At 29.7% G+C, this 9,750-nt stretch overlaps 1 protein-coding gene across 1 annotated transcript in view; it reads right to left on the bottom strand.

The window, feature by feature from the left end:
• Positions 1-1,058: 1,058 nt before the first annotated feature.
• LOC127712766 (mitogen-activated protein kinase 1-like) overlaps positions 1,059-9,750 on the bottom strand; it is an 85,016-nt gene continuing 76,324 nt past the window's right edge. Inside the window, exon 10 of the mRNA XM_052219386.1 lies at positions 1,059-8,100. The gene's annotated coding sequence lies outside the window, so the exon portion shown is untranslated. The remainder of the gene's footprint in view (positions 8,101-9,750) is intronic.

The raw sequence follows: 9,750 nt of genomic DNA, 5'->3' as shown, positions 1-9,750 counted from the left end.
ACATCCATGAAAATTAACATTGATTAATGAACCATAAAAGTAAGGTCAAGGTAGGATCAACCCTATTAGGCACACATGTTCACCTTACAATCATTCCATTCACCAAATATAGTGGACATATTGCTTATAGTATCTTAGAAATAGACCAAACCACAAAAACTTAATATTGTCCAATGAACCATGAAAAAAGGTAAAGGTCAAATGAAACTTGCCTGATGGACATGTACACCTAACAATCATGCCATACATACAATAGTTTATATTTTGTGTATAGTACCTGGGAAACAGATCAAACTACCAAAACCTAACTTTGACCAATGAACCAGGAAAATAAGGTCAATGTCAGATGAAACCCAAAAGTCATTCCATACACCAATACAATACAGTTGACCTATTGCTTATAGTATCTTCGATACACACTGGACTATGAAAACGTAACCTTGATCTCTCATCCATGAAATAAGGACGAGGTCAGGTGAACCCTGTCTGCGGGACAAGTAGACCTTGCTTGAATTCCGTATATCAAATATTATTAAGTTATCATATTACTCGTAATAAAAAATGAGGTGAAGGACAATGGACATACATATAAACATATAACAGAAACATTGTAACATAAGGTTTGAAGCATCCAGGTCATCTAACTTCTGATATATAAAGCTTTATACAAATAGTTTATGCTGCCGCTGTAAATATTTAGTTCATATGTATAAATATTGCCATTTATATTTCAACATTTGCATTTTACTATCAAAATTACAAAAAGCAAGACCTATCTCTGTGTCAACAGTTCATTCATAAAATTTACATATCCAAGCGGCATAACTTCTGTTAAAATAGTTGATCCATGCTGATTTTCAAATTTGTCCAAGATGTTGCTGTGTTATATCAAAAATTTCATAAATTTCATTAGAATTTGACAAGAAATATAGCAGTAGGAACCTTACACGATTAGACAGATGCATGAACCCCCAGTATTTTAATGTCCCTGCTAAGATGAAGGACATCTGGAGGTCAATGTATCTTCAGTTTGATAAAGAAAAAACAACACAAACTGCTACCTAGTTTAAATTTTAATGATAAGTACAGCAAAAAAGTACAAAAATACACATTATAACAATATTAATGGTATTGGGTAAAAATTCTACGACAAAAACAATAACAGTAGTTATTTCTTAATTTTTACACCATATAGCACAAGAATTAATATAAAGTTTCAACAAATATAAAAAGCACTTTAGAATATACCTGTATACAACATATTAATATTTTTTTAACAACTTAACAAATTTTAGTACTTTATGACTATTCTTCTATCTTTCCCATACTATATTATTTTGGACTTTACAAATCTATTTTTTGAATATCAACTATTTTATTGTACCAATTTTACATACAGATTGTGCTGGAGTGAAATAGAAAGCTAAAGATTGTTTGATCTTGCCAAATTTTTTTACTACTTTATAGTTATAAAAAAATCTATCACTATTTCGCAATTGAATTTTTAATAAGGCCAGTATATATTTGAGATATACTTCAAACTTTTCAAGAATGAAATATATATTCAAATAACGATTTATTCTGTGAATTACAAATACAAAAAGGCAAATTTCTTTTGAGCTTGATTTCAAAATCTTGAGATGTTATAAACAATATATTACATAATAAACTTTTTTAATTTGGTAACTATGGTTTAAACTTGAACTTATTATTCTATCAATTCACATAGCCGCTTTTATCTTACAGTATGTACTTTCATTTTTTAATAACTACATTTTTATCTCAATATGTTTATTTCTACATCGTTAGCATTATACATTTAACACAGAATAGTGATTCTTGCTACCATCAGTTCCAGTTTCAATGCAACGACTTTAATTTTAAAGATAACTAAAAATAGAAGTTTATGCATGTGCTGTGACAGGTTAAGTTTAAAAAAATAACTTTCACATGTTAAGAAAAAGGAAGAAATTTACGTAATATTGGAAAATTTTAAGATCTGTCAATTCTTGTCATCACTCATAAATCATTACAAAATAAGGGGAGACTATTTATTCAAGCTCCATTTCAATATTTTCATTTACAAATTCTTGAATGACTGTCATGTGGTACAAGCACAAATAAATGTGAGATTCTTAATAAGTATGTATACATAATTAAACATTCACTGCCATTTTTACTGTGATGAGGCCACATCAAAAATTTACAAATTAGCTTTTTAATGTTTTTTAATATAAAGACATTTATTACTTGAAAAAATATGATTTTGTGGTCTCTTTTTTCACAAACCCAGCAATTTATCATATTATATGCAGCTGATATAGTTTGACTATTTTGAAACACAATTCTTTAATTTAAATAGGTGATTAATTACAACATGAAAAGCTTCTTATATTTGTGGCCTCCATTTCTGGTCTTCTGTGCTTCTTAAAAAAAATCTTAAGATTTTTTAATGAATAAGCACTAAGTGAAAATAAATATATTCTGTAAATTATCACAGCTATAAATCTGTCAACGTGTAATCAATCAGTGGACGTGGACTAAAATATGGCCATATATAATAATGATTATTTTTGTTGAATATATTTTATATATTTTTATTTTTTCTCGATAAGGTTTATATGACAAATTGTGTTAAAAATCTATTCTTCTTATCAAGGATCATTTTGTCATTTTCATCTACACCTTTCTAAAAGTCCAAGAGGATGAGGATTGTAACCCTATTCTTGCTGCCAAGTATTAGAATTTAAGCTTATAAATATTTAAAACAAAAATAACCCGTCAAAACTCATAAAGGGATGTAACTCTTCTTAACAGTAATATATGTATAAACAATATTAATTTGAAATCTTTAATGTCTTCAGCCTCTTTTTTTTTTGTCATGTCCCCTGGTGATATCACTATACTAGCTAATACATCACCATGAAATGGACGGTGGCAATTGATAAAACAAAGCAAGATGCCACTAAGAATTAAACCCAACATTGGTATTTCAACATCTGAAACTTCCCATTTAAGACAATGGATTTGAATCTTGTTTTCCAGTTGTTGTTTTTTTTCTGAATGGTTAATACATGACTTTTGTCAATTTAATAACTGTTGATGTGAAAAGTACCTCACCCAAAATATATAAGCATCTACTATAGACTTGTCATCAGTGAAAAATTAGAAAGTTAAAGCTTATCACCAAGACAAATTACAGGTGACCAAGCGGAGAGAAATTAGAAACCATTTTTATTCCTTCCTGGTTCTTTGGTTTCCTTTTTGATTTGTTTTTGTATATTTGTAAATCAAAAATAAAAAAAAACATTAGAAAAAGGTCCAAAAGATGCACATGGATTTTTATAAACCAAAAATATTTCGAGTGTGTTTTTAACATCATTTGTATCAAAATTATATTTAAGTACAACTATTCTATCAGTCTTTCCCTCTGACATAAAAATTACTATTTGATATAAGTAATAAGTATGCACTACACTATATCTGAATTTATATATTCATGATTTACTTACTACATGTTACATGCAAACTAAATCTTAACAACGATAGATATAATACAATATATTACACATTGTCAATAAGATATTTACGTCACATGACTGGAATGATTGAAAGATAAATGAAAAGCTGCTTCCTATCCCAAATTGTCAAAAGGTTAAGGTCAAGATCAAAGGTTAAAAACAACCTGAATGACTATCTGTATTCATTTTTGTACAAGAGATTTGATGTCGAAAAAAAGCTAAAATAATGTATTAATCAGGATTTTACTTTTTCAATATTTCATAACAAAAGTTTTGAAAAAATGTAAGTGGTCTGTGAGATCAGAGTTCAGAGTTCACACTATCAAATGGTCGCTGAGTTCAACACCATTTACAATATAACAAAATCCAAAGCTAGATCAGAACAGTCCATGATTTTTGTCCGTTAAGAACAACATCCATAGAAAAACACATCGTCGTACTTCAGCAGTCACATGTTTTTAGACATCCTTCAAATAGTCTTCATGACTGTTTAAAAGGTCAAAAAGTATGTACATAATATCTGTCAGCTTAAAACAGCAGTAATCAAAGCTTGCTGCATCCCATAGTTTAAGCGTGAACACATATGTTCTCATCTCGTTCCCAAAGAATGACAGACAAATTGTTACAGTATTTGTTAAATGTCTTTGCCTGTTAGTCAGCAATTTGTTGATACAACACTCAATCTGTGCCCTTCAATTCACATCAGCAAATATTTCAAGTGCTAGGAGCTGTCTAAACTCTCGGTAAGGTGTGAACTTCAAAAATCACTGAAAATCCAGGGCGACATAAACTTCTTGGAGCTTCTGTAAAGCAAAGTGGGGAATCCTAGGGCAATAATGTCGCTCTCTTCGTCTGGTGTGGTGACCCCTGGGTATTTTGCTCCATGTTGAAGGCCTTACTGTGACTTTGAGATGAAAGACAGCAATAATAGGACTTTTTAAGACATCCTTGATAGTGCAGGAAGGCCAATTTTAACCAAAATGCTATTTAATTTAACGGTAGTCAAAGTCTGAGAAACTTCTTCTACAGATGCCATTCTGAACACTGGTCATGAACTGAGCTGATCTAACCATTAAAGTCAGCAATTGTCAACAACAATATTGTAAATGAAATACATACATTCCTTAATATTTATACAATTCTATCTATCATAACAAAAAAAATATATATCAATGAAGAAGAAAAAAACGTTGATCTTCCTCACAACATCATTATCTATTCTACCAGCATGTTACATGGAGTAAAAAGTTAACAATATGCGTCAATTAAAGGAAGAAAATGCTTACAAAACTGAGGTAAATTGACAGGCAGGTACAAAACAAAAACTAAAAACTTTTAGGGCACTAAGAGTTATAATTCTCTGATTTACAGGTCTATCAAATTTGAATTAATCAATTTCGATTTTTTTTATTTTTTGAAATTGTAAAATAGTCATGTACATTGTGTTGCAATCAGTAATCAGAATTTATTTAGTATTGCTGGAATGACCCCAAAATGATTTTTAAAAAACCATGAGAAAATAAATCGATAGACCTCCATCCAGAAGGAGGATTGGCATGCTCTACTGCTTCAATTGTGATGAATCTGTCCAGGTTAATGTTGTTATAAAATCTGCAAATATGAATGACAGAAAAAAACGAGTTATTACAGCTGAAGTATTTGGAGATGTAGTGAAAACATAAAACTTAATAAAAATAAGGGGATGTAGTATGATTGCCAATGAGACAACTATCCACCAAAGTTTGCTTTTTTGTGAGGTAATAATGATCTCATTATTTGCAATGGTAATAAAAAACTTTTGGAGAAGCAGATTTTTACAAACATTCTTGTATTGCCTATTGCATTACCTGACTGGTTTCTCATGACAACTGTTACCACACCAAAAGGTAGTCAACAAAGCAAAAATTGACCTCATGGTGAATAAATCAAATTTTAAATACTTTGAACACACTCGTACAAATCAGCTGCAATAGTAATTTATCACAGAGTTACACTATATATACTGGCTAAATCAAATTTACATTATTTATTAAAATGATGAGAATTTGGAAATTGTTTTTAATATCAGAATTTGAAAAAAAAATAATCATGATTACAATTTGATAAAATGCCTCCTGTTATGAGAATTTGGGAATTTTTTTTAATATCAGAATTTCAAAAAAAAAATAATCATGATTACAATTTGATAAAATGCATCTTGTTATGAGATTCTTAAACATGAATATGCAAGGAATGAATTTAATAAATCTAATTGTACCAAAAACTGATCAAAAGGCAAAATATCTCTTTAAAAATAATCACTATTTTTTTTCTAGTGAATCTAGCCATCTAATATTCTCTTACGACACAAATTCTACCTTATTTCAAAATCGTAAATTACTATTTAAAAATTTTCAAATTCTAACCTGCCCAAATGTTGATATTAATAAACACCTTCATTTTCCAAAGCAACAGATGTAACAAAGATCATAATTAAAGTAAGAACTTTCTTACAAAGACAATGAAATGATTGACAATACATCTATGTAAAAACTAGCTGTCTTCAAGTTGAACAAATATTGCAGTAATGACATGAAAATGATTCTAATAATTTTGAGTTGACAACTAATAAATGGAATGGAAATTTAAATTAAACTGAAATATAGATACACCTTGGTAAATGACATAAAAAAAAATGTGTAAAATAGTGCTGTGACTTTTGACATTGTCTTAGATGAAACATTGTGGTATTCCATATGCCCTTGTGTATTGAACATTCAACCTTAGAAATGGACACATCATCGTACAACTAAAATTCCAAATACAGGCAAGATGTATACATTAATTACTGCAATAATATTCTTGTAATTTTTCTTTAAATATATCCATTGTATGAAATAGCTCCAAAAACTACTCATTAGAAACTCCAGATCATTGAATTGACATAGTCATTAATGTCAAATTTGGATCTGTGCCAGTATTTCCATTTTAAAAAATGTAGAAATACTTTACCATTTCAGAAGCTAAAGCATTCTGGGTAATATTTTCAAAAAACATATGATGGTACTCTTTACAAATGCTATAAATTTTGTGTCAGAAAAACAGATAACATGTTTATACAGAAAATCTATTGAACAATTTTATACAGAGGAGAACGATTATTAAGTATCAAACATCTTTTCATTTCTTGTCTTCAACATGAACAATGCTTAATTATATGAATATGCTACAATATCATAAATGTACCTATGATATGAGTTGTGACTATCCACGATACTGGTAATATAAACATAACTTCAGAAGATATACAGTGTACATGTATATTTCTATATGCTATACAAAGATATATTGACAGAAAATTTACTCTAAATTACATATCTACAATAAGCGATGATTCAATTTCCTAAACAGTTGGAATGAAAGATAAAATCTATTGAACAGATTTTGGAAGAACTTATCATTTTGTTTTTCTCTGCTAACTAATACATAAAATTCATTCAAGCATAACATAATTTATTACACATCACAAGCATATCACTTACGTTAAAGTTTCCTTTTCCTTATCTAATTCTGAAATTGACCTTATTTAAATGATTTATTTTTATCATAGGTAACACTTTTCAAACCTCCAAACTTGAAGATCTCCCTACCTAAGATTAATGTTTGAATATATTTTGGGTATGACCTACATCTTCAAACTTTCAAAATAATCCAAAAATTAAAGAATCAAAAAGCTCCACAATGCTCCGCAGTAGTTCTTTCCATCTCATAACTCCGTTCATTTGACATTATGTCAGCGAAATGAATCAATTCATCAGACAAACCGAACAACAAACTTGACTGATACTAATACAATGTTTCAAGTATCTTGGACATTTTTTATTTATCATGTAAAAAAATCATTGTGACTTTGATTTGTCATATTCTACAGGACAAACAGTTAATTTAGACAAATAACGGGGAATATGGAAAATTTGTCAACAAAGTAGGAGATTTAGTAATGGAGATATTCATTCTTTTTTTTTTAATATATGGAAACTTCAAAGGAAAACTTACAGCAATTTTTACTATCTGATTTCAAAAATCAATTTAAAAAAAAAAAAAAAAAAAAACAGCTGCAAATTTATATCTATCAGCTGCTGAAAACTAAATTCTGTATCAAAAATGAAAAACAAATTCTAAAAAATTATCTAAATTCCTGCTCTTAAAACTCTTAATCTATGTATATTCTGTTCTAATTTCTTCTAACGTTAGAATACCGAAAAAGGTAAAAAAACAAAATAGTAAGTGAAAAATACTCCAAAATGAATGTTTATAGAAAAAGAAGAAATAAAGCGAAAAATGTCATGACAAATGATATCAAAAAGTGAAAAATACTATCACATTTATAAAATTTTCATGGTCGACATGGAAATAAATACTTGTAAGATATAGGTCATATGAATACACTAGCTTGAATTCAAGCTTCTTGATGAAACAGCTTTGACATGAAGCTTCTTGATGACAAAGATTGTCCTATGACTTTTTGATGATGATTTTGGAATATTCCAGCTGATTATGATATGATGTTATATCTTCTCTAAGTAAATATCTTCTTTACCTGAAACATAAAACAATTCAGTTAATATGTAGTTAGTGATACCGATTTGGAGATAAATATTAACATGAATGTGTGTCCATAGGTCACCTTGTCCAGTTTGCACTTTCCTTTGTTCGTGTTCAGTTTACCTTGAAATAAGGATAAAATAGTTATTTGTTAAATAATTCAAAATATTCATCTCTGACACATTAAACATGTATTCTAAGTTTCAAGTTGATGTGACAAAAACCTCTTAGTAAACTAACTTTTTTGGTTAATTTCCAGAAGAAAAAATATATTATCAACTCGTAGAATTTCTCTAATTAGGTGGACACTTTTTCAATCTAGTGATCTTTGTTTAATTGTTTAAATTGCATTTTACATCATTTTCAATACCTTTTTTTCAGATCTTGTTTACCTAATTTATTAACAACTGTTTCATTAAAGTGAATGTTTTATCCAACTTTCAATTCAGTTTTGATTGATGTATTTTGCCGTAAAAGCTGTGCATGTTTCTTTATCAAATAATTTTCTGTTGTGTAATTGCCTGATTGTTGGCCACTTGAAGTCGTGGTAATATTCATGCATGTTTAACACAGCCACATTCTGTATGTGCCTGTCCTAAGTCAGAAGCCTGTTATTAAGTGGTTGTCGTTTGTTGCTATATATCATATTTGTTTTTCGTTTTTTGTTTTGAATGTAAATCAGGCGTTAGTTTTCTTGTTTGATTTGTCTACATTTGTTATTCCGGGGCCTTTTATAGCTTACCTACTATGTGGTATGGGTTTAGCTCATTGTTGAAGGCCGTACAGCGACCTATAGTTATCAACTTCTATGTCACTTGGTCTCTGGTGGAAAGTTGTCTCATTGGCAATCCTACCACATCTTCTTATGTTTATATACAAATTGTGTAAGATATTTTGTGTTTCTTTAGAAAATTTACTATGTACACATAATTTTTCAAACTGACAACATTTTTACTCCAATTTACAACAAATTAATTTATACCGTTTCCTTATCTGATCTTATCTAGCTAAAGCAGTCAGAATTTTGATCTATCTACAGGAGTTACAGATTTTCAACAAGAGGAGGATGTGGGGTAAATGTTAATCAAAAAGCAACCAAATGAAACGATCTATATCAAAAACTGTCATATATTATTTGTGTAAAGTTGGTTTAGACAGGGGTGTTGAAATGCTATGCCCGACTTGCCCGACCCGTACATTTGAACAACCTGACAAGTTATTTTTTTTTATCTAGGTTGCCCGTGGACCAGGGCTTCCAAAACGGTCATATATTCCGGACTTGACCGAAACTTTCATAAAAAGACCGGCTGCTCTCAGCCTCAAACGGTCAAATAGAATTGGTGTGCCACATTTTGTTATTCAAGGCATTTTCATGAAACGGTCATTTCAATTTTTACCAACTAGGCCTATCGATCGATAAAAATGTCCGTTTGGGGCTTTGGGCATGTCCGTTTGGGCATTTTAGTTTATAATTGTGGCAATCTATTTCACAAAGATATTTCGGTCATAATTGGGTTTAATAAAACAGAAGCAGCATATTTCAGATACTTTGAAGTGTCTCAGTTAGTCTAATCCTCTGGGTACATAAATGTACGGCTTGGTCTTTAGCTTGTGTACATCAATAAAAAGTAGAAAAAACACGTTT

Source organism: Mytilus californianus, unplaced genomic scaffold (assembly GCF_021869535.1).
Source record: "Mytilus californianus isolate M0D057914Y unplaced genomic scaffold, xbMytCali1.0.p SCAF_8, whole genome shotgun sequence".
NCBI lineage: Eukaryota > Metazoa > Mollusca > Bivalvia > Mytilida > Mytilidae > Mytilus > Mytilus californianus.
The sequence above is the reverse complement of the archived record's forward strand: the minus strand, read 5'-3'. Positions and strand labels throughout refer to the sequence as shown.